The following is a 14,300-nucleotide window of genomic DNA, read 5'->3' as shown; positions in this document are numbered from 1 at the left end:
TCAGCTTTAGGCGAACATCCATTACCTGTGTTTCATGCATGTTTTAGAGTAGACTCTTCTGCTGAGTATATGGAGAAGGGTGACCAGTCTTCCAGTGAGGGTGCTGGACTGGGACTTGGGAGATCTTAGTTTATTCCAAGTTCCGTAAACAGCTATGGGGTTGCATGGAGATGATAATGCATAAGATAAGGGTATAATTATATATATAATTTTGCAATTTACCTTTTAATACTCTATAAATTACTTAAATAATTTATACTTTTTTCCTAAATTTTATGTGAAGAACATTGTGTATAGGCTGATATTTGAGTAGCATAATTACTATCTGCTGTCATGCTGTCAGAGGAAGAGAGATTTCACACAGTTGGGTAGAAATATAATTGTCACAAAGTGACAAAGAATGTTGAGTAATTACCCACTTGACAATGCAGGGAACTTTTTCTATAACTTTTTCTAATTTCAGTGATATACTGAACAAAAATTCTCATCAAATATCCTTTTGAACAATGACTTGATGCATAAGTATATATGGCGTGTGTGTCTTTATACACGTACATCATGAAATTTCACACTAGAGGGCCTTTCTTTCTTCCTCTGAGCTCTGAGAGAATTTTGGACTCCTTTTTATTCCCCCTTTCCTCTTTTTCTAATTAACTTATTAAAATGCATTTGTCACCTTTCAGTATTTAGCAGAGCTTTGGAGATGTGGGTCTGGAGAGGGTTGCTTTATTGTGTCCAAGAAAGCAAAGTATCTGAAGACTCTTGGAATCCTAGAAGATTAGGGTTGGAAGAGACCTCAGCAGGTCGTTTAGTCCAACCTCCTGCTCAAAGTAGGAACAACCTCAAATAAATCATCCCAGCCAGGGCTTTAAGTCTGGCCTTAATATCCTCTAAGGATGGAGATTCCACCACTTCCCTAGGTAACCCATTCCAGTGCTTCACCACTCTCCTAGTGAAATAGTTTTTCCTAATAGCTGACCTCCCCCACTGCAACTTCAGTCCATTGCTCCTTGTTCTGTCATCTGCCACCACTGAGAACGTCCTAGCTCTATCCTCTGGAAACCCCCTTCAGGCAGTTGAAGGCTTCTATCAAATCCCCCCCTCCCTCTGCTCTTCTGCAGACTAAATAAGCCCAGTTCCCTCAGCCTCTCCTCATAAGTCATGTGCCCCAGCCCCCTAATAATTTTCATTGCCCTCTGCTGGACTTTCTCCAGTTTGTCCACATCTTTTCTGCAGTGAGAGGTCCAAAACTGGACGCAGTACTCCAGATGTGGCCTCACCAGTGCCAAATAGAGGGGAATAATCACTTTCCTCGATCTGCTGGCAGTGCTCCTACTAATGAAGCCCAATATGCCATTAGCCTTCTTGGCAACAAGGGTACACTGTTGACTCCTGTCCAGCTTCTCGTCCACTATAATCCCAGGTCCTTTCCTGCAGAACTGCTGCTTAGCCAATCAGTCCCCAGCCTGTGGCAGTGCATGGGATTCTTCTGTCCTAAGTTCAGGACTCTGCACTTGTCCTTGTTGAACCTCATCAGATTTCTTTTGTCCCAATCCTCCAATCTGTCTAGGTCACTCTTGACCCTGTATCTACCTCTCCCCGAGTTTAGTTTCATCCGCAAACTTGCTGAGGGTGCAATCCATCCCATCATCCAGATCATTAATGAAGATTTTGAAAGTTACCGGCTCCAGGACTGATCCCTGGGGTATTCCACTTGATATCGGCTGCCAACTAGACGTCGAGACATTGATCACTACCCATTGAGCCAGACAATCTAGCTAGCTTTCTATCCACCTTATAGTCCATTCATCCAATCCATACTTTTTTAACTTGCTGGCAAAAATAGTATGGGAGACTCTATCAAAAGGTTTGCTAAAATCAAGGTATATCACGCCCACCGCTTTTCCCCATATCCACAGAGCCAGTTATCTCCTCATAGAAGGCAATCAGGTTGGTCAGCCATTCTAAGAACTCAAGAGCCTCTTGATTTTTGGAGTCGATCATACCACAAGCCTTGGCAGTCTTCTAGCCAGATTGGAGCGCATATGCAATTCCTGAAAGAGCATAGGTGACTCGTACCTCCTGATATTGGTGGGGCGCCCAGCCTGGGGCCACTGCGCTCACCCCTCCCCACCAGAGTTACATTCAGCTGCTCTCCCTGGCAGCCGGACCTGGGTGAGCAGTGGGAGGGAGCCATTTCTCACGGCGGTTGAAGCTGGCTGCTCCGGGTCGCTGCTCTGTGCAGCCAGTACCAGGTTTACAATGGCATTGTGGTGCTGGGCCCACACTCAGAAGGAGACCCAGTACCTCCCTGCTTCCCCTCACCTGTGCTCTGCCCCGAGGCCCCACCCTCACTTGCTCCTCTTTGCTCCCTGCCCCCAAATGAGCGGTGGGCAGGGCTTTGGGGGGAAGCGACCAAGCATGGGCAGAGCAGGGAGTGGGGCCATGGTCCTGCCACCGGAGCCCACAAAAGATTAATCCAGCCCTGTGTGCCGTACAGCAGCTGCCTGAGGGAGAGCCCATCTGGGGCAGCAGCCCACTCCCCTCCTGAGCCTAGCTGCCAGGGACAGGGGCCGAGCTAGCCAGAGCCCTCTTTCCTCCTTCCCCGGCTTGTTTGGTCCCTGTCCCCAGCAGCTGGGCCCAGGTTGGGACACTGCCCTAGCCAGGCTCTTTCAGGTAGCCGCCACACTGCATGGAGCAGTGACCTGGAACAGCGTGCATGAGAAACAGCTGGGCCCACCCCTTCTGCTTCCTGCCTGGGCCCAGCTGCCAGGGACAGGGGTCGAGTATGCCAGAGGGCAGGTGCAGCAGAAGAAGGGATCCCCTCTCCCTGCCTCCCTCCGCCAACAGGCCAAGCAGAAATCTGGGGTGGGAGGGGCAGTATGCAGCAAAAGAGCATTCTTCTAAATAAAAGATAAAAATCCTCAAACCCCAAATTGTTTGCCTCCTTTTTTCACTTTTGTAACTACCGCTGTGATTATAGCTGTTGACAAACACAAAGCTAATAAGGAATATGACTTAAAAAGTAAAAGATTGCCCAAGTTTTCAATGCTCAGTAAATAGTGTCATAACAGAGTAAAGCAAAAACTTGCACTTCACAGAATTAGGCTTGGAAGGATTAGACTTTTATTGGTAAGTGTCAATAATGTTAGATTTCACCATATATATGCAAACTGACAAAAAAAATTCCATCATAATAAAAATGTATAGATAAAGTAAGAAAAATGCTGCTTGAGGATTTACTAGAGTCTAATTTAAGGGTATTTGTATTGTATATTTTGACATGGGATATTGGCAATGTGTGTTTTAAGAGTTGTACAGCTTTAACTTTTTGAATCTCAACATCTATTATCATTAAGCAATTGTCTGACCCTCCCCCCCCATAATTTCCTGCAGTTTTAAAATGGAAACTGAAAAAAATGCTTAAGCATATATATATATGAGCTATCAAAATTATATATAAAAAAATTGCTAAGTTTTCACATGATGTGTTGCAGAATAGGGAATTGCTAGTGGTGCAGTAAAAGTTTATTATATTCTAGAGAGAGATCACTGTACATGGTTATTTTACTTTAAAATTTGAGAGAAATAAAATCAAGATTTGACTTGTCATAAAACATTTTATTATCTCTTTGGAGGAAATATGTTATGAAATATAGGGCTTGAAAGAGTGCATCTTATTGATGGAAATGACTAATATGCTTTGAATGCCATACCTTTTGTGTGGGTGAAAAAAGTAGTCTGTCGTGATTATAATGGGTGATATAAGTGTTCCATTGCAGGCAGAATGTTGCTGGGCTGATACCTGTTGTTGTGCTTTGTATTCAGAGAAAAATATGGGGCATTTTTAGTAGTCCCCTATAACTTTGTGGTTTAGAAATAGAATGAAAAGTAACTTTTCATAAAGAATGGTTAAATTTTAAAACGTCATACTGTCACATTTTGTTAATGGGGAAAGTGTGTGGGGTTTTTGGTTTTTTCTCCCAGTCTGAAGCAGCATGCTTCCTCATACTTTTTTTAATAGCTTAATTGCCAGTTTGTGACCCCTCGGTAAAGCCCTAATAAACAGGTTTGTATAGGGGCTCTGAAGGAATCAAATGGCGGAGACTTCCATCCTTATTCTTTCTCTGAATGCCAGTTCAGGAATGTGACTCCCTCTATTTTAGCCACATGGGGTTCTTTCCATTTCTTAGGGGATGTCATCATGATTAAAGACAAACAAAATAATCACACTTATGAACTGATTATTTTCTTTAAAGAAAAAACCAAAATACGAACAACAAACAACGTTTTGTACTTACAATCTCTTCTGTATATCTCTGTGGAGAGCTTTCAGCAGATTACTCCTTTGACAACGTTGGCTCTCCTTTTGGGGGTGGGGTGGGGTGGAAACTCATCTCGAGGTAAGTTAAGACCAAAGTATATTCTTTCCAAAGTCAGTATTGAGTAGGGTGACCAGATAGCAAGTGTGAAAAATCAGGATGGGAGTGGGGTGGTGCCTATATAAGAGACAGCCCCAAATATTGGGACATCTGATCACCCTAGTAGTGAGTCTTGTCTCAGTATATCCTAAATTCCTGTCCCCATCTATAGATAACTAAAAGAATTTTTTTTTTAAAGGCTGGTGAATCCTATTTGGTTTAAAAACTATTTATAAATGGGGAGAGGTAAGTAATCTTAACTACATCCTGTGAAACACAAGAGTTTTTAACTCCGTTACCTAAAAGAAGCTATTCAAGGTAAGGTCTTGAGAGAAACAAATCAATGACTATTAAGGATCTTAAGTTCCAATTAAATCCCACTATTTCTGTTTACCAAGATTAACCCATGAATCCTCTCAAGCAATATATTATCTAAACAATCTGGTGTTTAACAAGAGAAGCTGTTAATACTTTAAATTATAATAGTATTTCAATATCCCATTGAAATTATTACAGGAACGATTTAAATGTAATCCCTTGACTGAGCTTTTGCAAACTCCCCCTCACCAATGATGATGTATTCCAGAGGTAGTGCTGGGCTGTAATGGAGCTTCCTTTTGATGCTGTGTTATGACTACCTTTTTTTTCTTTTTTTAAGCTGCCATGTTGCTGCTGCTGTTGCATTTAGAGATGAGACTGAGGGCTGGTCTACACTACTGCTTAAACAATGAGGAGTTGTTGTGGCACCTTAGAGACTAACAAATTTATTTGGGCAAAAGTTTTCGTGGGCTATAACCCACTTCATCAGATGCATGGAGTGAAAAATACAGTAGGCAGGTATAAATATACAGCACGTGAAAAGATGGGAGTTGCCTTACCAAGTTGGGGAACCAGTGCTAACTAGGCCAATTCAATCAGGGTGAATGTGGCCCATTCCCAACAGTTGACAAGAAGGTGTGAGTATCAACAGAGGGAAAATTACTTTTTGTGGTGACCCAGCAATTCCCAGTCTGTATTTCGGCCTAATTTGATGGTGTCAAGTTTGCAAATTAATTCCAGCTCAGGAGTTTCTTGTTGAAGTGTGGTTTTTTTGAAGGTTTTTTTTTTTTGGTTGAAGAATGGCCACTTTTCAGTCTGTTGAGTGTCCAGGGAGAGTGAAGTGCTCTCCTATTGGTTTTTGAATGTTACAATTCTTGATGTCAACAATTTCCCCTCCACCATCAACCTCAGCCTGGACCAGTCCACACAAGAGATCCACTTCCTGAACACTACAGCGTAAATAAGCGATGGTCATATAAACACCACCCTATACCGGAAACCTGACCGCTGTACTTACCTACATGCTTCCACCTTTGATCCAAGACACATCACACGATCCTTTGTCTACAGCCAAGCTCCACGATATGACCACATTTGCTCCAATCCCTCAGACAGAGACACACACCAACAGGATCTCTATCAAGCGTTCTTAAAATTGCAATACCCACCTGGGGAAATGAAGAAACAGACAGCCAGAAGGGTACCCAGAAGTCACCTACTACAGAACAGGCCTAGCAAAGAAAGTAACAGAACGCCACTAGCCATTGCCTTCAGCCCCGAACTAAAACCTCTCCAGCGCATCAAGGATCTACAACCTATCCTGGAGGACGATCCCTCACTCTCACAGACCTTGGGAGACAGCCCAATCCTCGCTTACAGACAGCCCCCCCTCCCCCAACCTGAAACAAATACTCACCAGCAACTACACCCCACACAACAGAAACCAATCCCTGCAACAAACCCTGTTGCCAGCTCTGTCTGCCTATCTATTCAAGGGACACCATCATAGGACCTAGTCACATCTGCCACACCATCAGGGGCTCGTTCACCTGCACATCTACCAATGTGATATATGCCATCATGTGCCAGCAACCTCTGCCATGTACATTGGCCAAACCAGATAGTCTCTACGCAAAAGAATAAATGGACACAAATCAGACATCAAGAATTGTAACATTCAAAAACCAGTAGGAAAACGCTTCACTCTCCCTGGTCACTCAATAACAGACCTCAAAGTGGCAATTCTTCAATTAACAGCAGGATACCAAGGGAGGAAAAATAACTTGTGTAGTGGTAATGAGAGTGGCCCATTTCAAACAGTTGACAAGAAGGTATGAGTAACAGTAGGGGGAAATTAGTATGGGGGAAATTAGGTTTAGGTTTTGTAATGACCCAGCCACTCCCAGTCTTTATTCAGGCCTAATGTGATGGTGTCCAGTTTGCAAATTAATTCCAGTTCTGCAGTTTCATGTTGGAGTCTGTTTTTGTTGTTGAAGAATTGCCACTTTTAGGTCTGTTATTGAGTGAGGGGGCGGCAGAGGGGCGTTGCTGGCACATGGTGGCATACATCACATTGGTAGATGTGCATGTGAACAAGCCCCTGATGGTGTGGCTGATGTAGTTAGGTCCTATGATGGTGTCCCTTGAAAAGATATATGGACAGAGTTGGAACCGGGGTTTGTTGCAGGGTTTGGTTCCTGGGTTAGTGTGTTTGTTGTGTGGGGTGTAGTTGCTGGTGAGTATTTGCTTTAGGTTGGGGGGCTGTCTGAAAGCGAGAACTGGCCTGTCTCCCAAGGTATGGTACAGCAGCATTATCATTTATGCCAGCATAGATCATGATCCCCACTCCTGAAATGCTTTTGGGGGATCATCCTGGTGAATGTATCACTGCTATCTTTCTGGTCTGTCCTTGGACTTATTCAAAAAGGCTATCTTCTGCTTCCTAGTCATACGAATCAGTGTAACATCCTCCAAAGTAATCACTGCCTAAAGAGGCTTAAAGGCAATCACTATATAGCTCTTATTTCACTGCCACCATTCCCCAGTCCATTGCTTGTTATTTGCCTGACACCCACTGCCCCTGGATACTGGACCTTGTAAAACAACAGCACATGCTGCCTGTCTAAAATCGGGACAACCACCCAGCTCTGAAAATGTCCCATAATTACAACAAGGTTCATCATAATAGGGTTCCTAGGCACAGAGGGGGAAAAAAAGTGAAAAACGACCCATGATGACAGGTCTTCCAAGACAGGGAAGAAGCTCTGGGGGTGGTGTTCCAAAAGAGTGGGGAAAATTTATCGTTGCTGTCATGGAAACTGAACTTCATAAGAATGAGAGCTATTTGTTAAAATTCATATCTTTCACAGCTCCTGCATCTGAAATTCAAAGACCTTTCAGGACAGGCCCCTTGTCTACATCTGGGCAGTTTGCCAATCTCCATGGAATAAAATGCAGGACAAGGGAAGAAATGTTTACAGATCTTCTCATCGCCTCTCAGAAAAGATCTGAAAGCACTGAGTACTGGAAGGATCTTTCACTGTAGGAAAAGGATAGGCAGCTGAGCAGAGACGTGTGCCAACAGAACCTCACAATGACCCACAAGATCATTGACCTTTACCGGGACACTGCTGAAATGGACTCATATTCAGATACAGAATGGTCTGCTGGAGAGAGTGCTGCTATGCGTGCCCACCCAGTACAGCAAGCTCAAGCAGGACAACATCCCAGTTATGCACTAAAACGTTGGCCAACACTAGTTACTGGAACAACAGCACTTCTCTGGACATGCTTGTAACCAGAAGCCATTCCCTTCCCAAAGGCTACCCCTTCCCAGGACACACACAAGAATCGCCATACTGGGTCAGACCAGTGGTTCATCTAGCCCAGTATCCTGTTTTCAGACAGGGGCCAGTGCCAGATGCTTCAGTGGGAATGAACAGAACAGGGCAATTTATCAAATGATCCATCCCTGTGTCCTCCAGTCCCAGCTTCTGATAGTCAGGGGGTTGCATCCCTGACCATGTGGGCTAATAATCACTGATGGACCTTGTGACCCAGTGTGCCTAGGGCTGCCCTCACTGGAAATGCTGAGGTCCAGACAGGCTGCAAAAGGGAGAGCAGATATTCCCTAGACTGGTGGGTAACACTGAAATTAATCTCCCCAACCAGTCACAAACTGCTTCTGATCCCCACACTGGTTATCAAGAGGCAAAAAAGATTTGGGGGCGGGTGGGAAGAGAAATCACACTGCCCCCTTATTGCATTCCAGTTTTCTGGCTCCCAATAACACAGGTCCAGTACAGTGAGAAGTTATTTAAAAAACTCTCTGTTCACATATACAAAATGTTCTTCTGACCCCAAAGGGTCAACCATGTTACCAGGTCCGTATATGTTTGGATCTTACCCAAAATACCATTCTGTCAGCCAGTCCTTTAGTGCCTAAAACTAAAGGTTTATTATAAAGAAAAAACAAGGAGAGATGTTAAATAGCGAAGCAATCACATACATACAAAGACTTCGAAGTCCATATATCAGGTTCTTAGCAGTATTGGTAAATATGCTGGCTTGAAAGTCCCTTTGGAACACATCCACAGCTTGGATGGGTCATTCAGTCCTTTGTTCAGAGCTTCGTTTGTAGAAAAGTTACTCCAGAGGCAAGAAGCAGGACTGAAGACAAAATGGAGAAGATGCAGCTGTCTTTTATAGTCTTTTGCCATACAGCTTGTATTTCCAAACCCAATCTGCACAGCCCATGACCTAGAAGCCTTAGAGTTCTGTCCATAGGTATGCCCCTGCATGCCTTGCCGAGTCATAAGGTGTAGCCCTTGCTTTTTCTCAATGGGTCAGTTGTATCACTGATATCTCTTGATGAGCCATCAGGCAGGCGAGGCAATGCTGAAACCAATCTATTGGGGGTGTCAGCCAGATGTACAGCACAAGTTTGGAACTACAGACATACGTATAACTTTACAATACAAAGGTGATACAAACCCATAAACAAGATTTATCATACTTGGCAAATTATAACATGCTGTGTAAGGTGTGTAAGGCAAAAATATCTGGCACAACTCATTACAATATTGGTATTCATAATATCCTAAAGTGTCCCCCAGATTCTATACAGCATCACAGACCTATCCTCCATGAACTTATCCAATACTTTTTTTGAACCCACTTATACTTTTGGTTGTCACAACATCCCCTGGCAACAAGCTCCACATGCTGACCATGCATTGTGTGAAGAGGTACTTCCTTCTGTTTGTTTTAAACCTGTTCCCTATTAATTTCTTTGGGTGACTCATAGTTCTTATATGATGGGGTAAATAACACTTTTTCTCCACACCTTTCATAATTTTATAGACCTCTATCATGTCCCCCGCCTTTAGTAGTCTCTTCATATGGAAGCTGTTCCATACCCCTAATCATTTTTGTTGCCCTTCTCTGTATCTTTTTCCAATACTAATAATCTTTTTTGAGATGGGGCAACTAGAACTGCATGCAGTATTCAAGGTGTGGGCATCCCAGGGACTTTTATAGCGGCATTAAGACATTTTCTGTCTTATCTATCCCTTTCCTCATGGTTCCCAACATTCTCTTAGATTTTTCAGCACTTGCTCGCCACGCTCCTTCCTGACCAGGGATTGGAGCGGGCGGGGCCCTGGCACCCCACTACTCCGGCCCACTGTGATGCAACATGCACTGCTGCTGCTGTGTGCCTTTGCTTGCTAGCCCCCGGGAGCAGCATGTGATGCAACGCCCCTTTCTCCCAGCCTCCCTCTCTGCACCATCCCTTCTCTTCGAGACGCCGCCCCCACCCTGCACCTTACCCCTCAGTCCCCACCCTCACACTGCCTCTTCCCTGCAAGACCCTGCCCCCACCCCGGTTGCTAGCCCTTGTGAGATGGCTTGCTGCTGCCGGTGCAGACACAGATACAGGTAAAAAGATGGCTAGTGGATCCCGGTTCAGATCGTGGGTTGATCATTTTTGTATCCGCGCAGGGCTCTACCCATCCTTTCTGTACAAGATCCTCCTTTTCTAAAAGGCTCCTCCATTTCTAATCAACCTAGATCCCTCCTCTGAACACCATTGTCTCATCCACACATTGAGACCTTGAAGTTCTTCCTATCTAATGGGCCCTTTATGTGGAACTGGAAGCATTTCAGAGAATGCTACCATGGAGGTCCTGGACTTTAATCTCTTACCTAGCAGTCTAAAATTGGACCCCAGGACCTGTCTCCTACCTTTTCCCTGTGTCAGTACTATCTACTTGTACCATGACTACCAGCTCCTCCCCAGCACTGCACATAAGTCTGTCTGGATGTCTCGAGAGGGCCACAAACTTCAAACCCAGCAGGCAGTTCACCGTGTGGTTCTCCTGGTCATCACCAACACAGCCATCTATATTTCTAATAATCGACTCCCCCGCTACTATTACCGGTCTCTTCCTAATAACAGGGGTCACTTGCCCTGGAGGAGTATCCTAAGTGTGAGAGGATACCATGACATCATCTGGAAGGAGGGTCCCAACTATGGGATCATTTCTCTCCACTCCAGCTTGATGATCTTGTTCTCTGAAATTTTTATCCTCCTCAGCAGCACAGAGGTTCCTAGATGGTGGGAGGGACGGCTTTACTGTGTCCTAGAAAGTCTTGTCTGTGTACCTCTGTCTCCTTTAGCTCCTCCAATTCAGCTCCTGTGGTCTGAAGAGCTTGTACTCCATCTCTGAGGGCCACGATCTGCTTGCATTGAGTGCACACACATGCCACCAGCCCGCAAGGCAGGTAATCATACGTGCTGCATTCAGTGTAATAAAGTGGATAGCCCCCACTCTGCCGCTCGACTTCTGCCTGCATTATTTTACTCTTGAAGGGGTTTATTTTTGTTCGGTGTTTGTGTGAGGTTTGTTGTTGTGTGTGTTTAGTTTTTGTGGGTGATGGTGATGGGAGCGTTATTGGCCTAACATTTTAGAGAATTTTCATTAGGTGGGTCTGGCTCCCATGCTCTCCTGCTTGCTGCTTCTGTTCGCTAGCTTCTCTGGTTGCTTATGAGCTGGCTTTTAAAATCCCTGTTCTCCCCAAGTTAGCCTTGCCCCCTTGTCAAGGATCCTAAAGAGATTAGGGTTTAAAGGGTAGTAGTAGGCTAATTAGGAAGCTCTCAGCCTTGCCTACCAGGCTGCTAGGCTCAGCACACAGCGCCCCAAACAGACCACGCTATAAACTTCAACCAAGCAGGCGCACAGCAAGCAAACAAGTTCACAACTACAAACCAACTAACAGACAACACACTCACCCTAAGGGTTACGTAGTTATTTCTCCTTCACCTAGAGAACTCTGTGGCAAGACTCCCCTGTTTGCTGCTCCTGTTTGTTAGCTGAGCACAGGGCACCAAGAACAGCAAGTTTTAGGAGGCTTATTTTGAACCCTTCAGCCCACCCCAAGCCGTTCTCCCATGGCATTCCAAAAGTCCTGTGGCCAGCCCGCAAGGCAAAGTGACCAAGAAGACAGCACATCTACACGTGACTGTGAACATTGCTTCTGCAATGTGTATGTGCACTTGGCGATTGGACTCTTAATTAAGATTGTGCTCCGCTGTTCTTGAGCTTCTGTTGTTTTTTATGTTAGCAAAATTGCACACTTCTATTGACTTAGTTTTAATTTGCACTATTTCTGAAATAATCTTTTTGTTCAAAGGTGACTACAGTTTCATGAAAGCACTTCCCATACATAAAGTATGCTAAAAGAAAAGGAGTACTAGTGGCACCTTAGAGACTAACCAATTTATTTGAGCATAAGCTTTCGTGAGCTACAGCTCACTTCATCGGATGCATTCAGTGGAAAATACAGTGAGGAGATTTATGTACACACAGAACATGAAAAAATGGGTGTTATCATACACACTGTAAGGGAGTGATCACTGCTGGTAATAGCTCATCCAGACTTTACTATACTAATAGTCTTTGAGGATGTTGCAGGATGGGCCAAATAGCCATAAATTATATGTAAATTGTTTGGGTTTTTTTGCAGATGCAGAGACCATGACAGTAATGTCAGTTAGTAATTCTAGGGCATCAAAATAATTTGTATTTGTCAATTGTAAGTAAAAGACGTAACTTCTCTATTTGAAAAGTGAAGCCTAAAGTGCAGCTTTTTGATTGTGAAAGCTTGCTTGATCAGTTTCAATTGTCTTGGTAATTTATTTAAACTATAATACAGAAAAAAGTCACAATAACTATTCAGCATTTCCTAAACACATGAAAGTTAAGTTACAAACACTTGGTAACTAATACCCTGCATTCCCATTATAATCCTGGATTTTCATTTAAATTATGTTAGAGAACACCAAACAGGCCCCCCACCCCCAAAATAGAATTTTTAAAGTGCTCGGACTTTCACACATGAAAATCATACAGTTTTGCTAATCCATTGTCCTGGACCTGGCTGGGTACTTTGGGTAGAGCTTGGTTCTGATTGTCCTGATGTTGTATTGACTGGTTGGTAAATATTTTATTTGCTCACACAGTCTTTTATTTAGTTATTTTTTTAAATGGGGAAAATCAGAGAATGGAAGTAAACTTTGACAGTCAGGAAAAAAAATCTAAAAATAACAATAGGGAATCTTTTGACATTTTGGAAGGTATTTTGGACACAATTCTAGCAAATCCTAAAGGAAGGGAGAATGAACGAATGAAACAGGCTGGCTAAGATTATTTTTCATAGGCAAAGTTTTTTTTTCCTCAAGCTCTGTTCTGGTATGGTGGAATGAAGCCCATCTGGATTCTTTTAAAATCTCCCACAAACTTCTTGACTGCCATAATCTATCAGCCTGGATTAAAAACAGATTCTTTCCACATTCATTGGGTAGCTATTTCAGTCTGTCATGAGCCAGTGAAATCTCCTGGAATCCACTGTGCATCTTGTATTTATATATTTCCCTTTTTGTGGAAACAATTAGCTTCTTTGGGGATAAAAATCCTCACTGATTCTTTTAAATAATGGAAGAAACTGAAAATCTGAAAGTTTCTGCTGCACTGGAAATCCTTGTGATTGCTATACCACTGAATGGAAGAATTGAGCTACTATACTTGGTTCTCCCTATTTATTTTATTTTATTTTATTTTTAATAAGTCTTTCTTCAGATTTTCAACTTCCTGTATGAATTCATGTGGCAAGGTCAGGAGGTGAAGTGGCAAGTCAAATAGCAAATGCGCTCTGGAAATCAGGCTTGAGTTTTCTAGACCTGAACAGATCCTCAGCTGATGTAAATGGTCAGTTGCATTTGTAGGTATGATGGTTTCATTTTGCCACCTGATTTCACTCACTCTGGCATTTTAGGCATATGAGGTGGGAAGAACACGTAAGACTGATATTTGTGGTTTTAACTTTTTAAAGAGATTATATTTTAAAGGGAAAAGAGAAGCAAAGATCTTTTATTTCTTAAGTTTTAATTTCTAGGGTTTTTTTTTATTTTTTATCTAGATTTGAGCTTTGTATGGAGAAACTGCCAGTTTCTATCCTTATGATTAGTAATCAGATGACACATTACACGTAGTTTAAAAAAAAATTCTTTGCATGCAAGTGTAACCCACACACCTCCAGCATGTGGTAGAATGTGTGTGTGTGTGTGTGTCACACTAAGGCTGTAGAGCAAACAGCCAGTTGGCATTTTGCTCATGCGGTAGAGGCTCATGCACTAAGCTCCAGAGATGCTGACTTCGATCCCGCCCACCGACGACCAGGGTCTGTCAGTGTTACACAAGCACTATTCAGTCTTGGAAGAAATGCTGTGTGTGTTTGTTTTGGGGGAGCTATTGCAAACAGCAGGAGAGTTTGCCCTTTGCCTTCATCACACTAATCAATTGGACAAACCATGCAAGGGTGTTTTTTTTGGCTAAGATTTCTGAAAGAGGGAATTTGCTACATGCTGTTTTACCACCAGTATTCAAGGATTGGTGTGTTTATATACTGCAAGTAAAACAAGTTGCAATAAGAAAATACTTAAACTTCACATCGCTGATTGCTCCTCCAATGGAAAACCAACTGTCAGGGCCCCAAAATCTG

General features: G+C 43.3%; 1 protein-coding gene across 4 annotated transcripts in view; it reads left to right on the top strand.

The window, feature by feature from the left end:
* The window catches only part of RUNDC3B (RUN domain containing 3B), a 139,826-nt gene that overhangs the window by 24,841 nt on the left and 100,685 nt on the right, over positions 1 to 14,300 (top strand). The window lies entirely within an intron of this gene.

The sequence above is a fragment of the Natator depressus genome, chromosome 2, assembly GCF_965152275.1.
Source record: "Natator depressus isolate rNatDep1 chromosome 2, rNatDep2.hap1, whole genome shotgun sequence".
NCBI classification, from domain to species: domain Eukaryota; kingdom Metazoa; phylum Chordata; order Testudines; family Cheloniidae; genus Natator; species Natator depressus.
The sequence above is the reverse complement of the archived record's forward strand: the minus strand, read 5'-3'. Positions and strand labels throughout refer to the sequence as shown.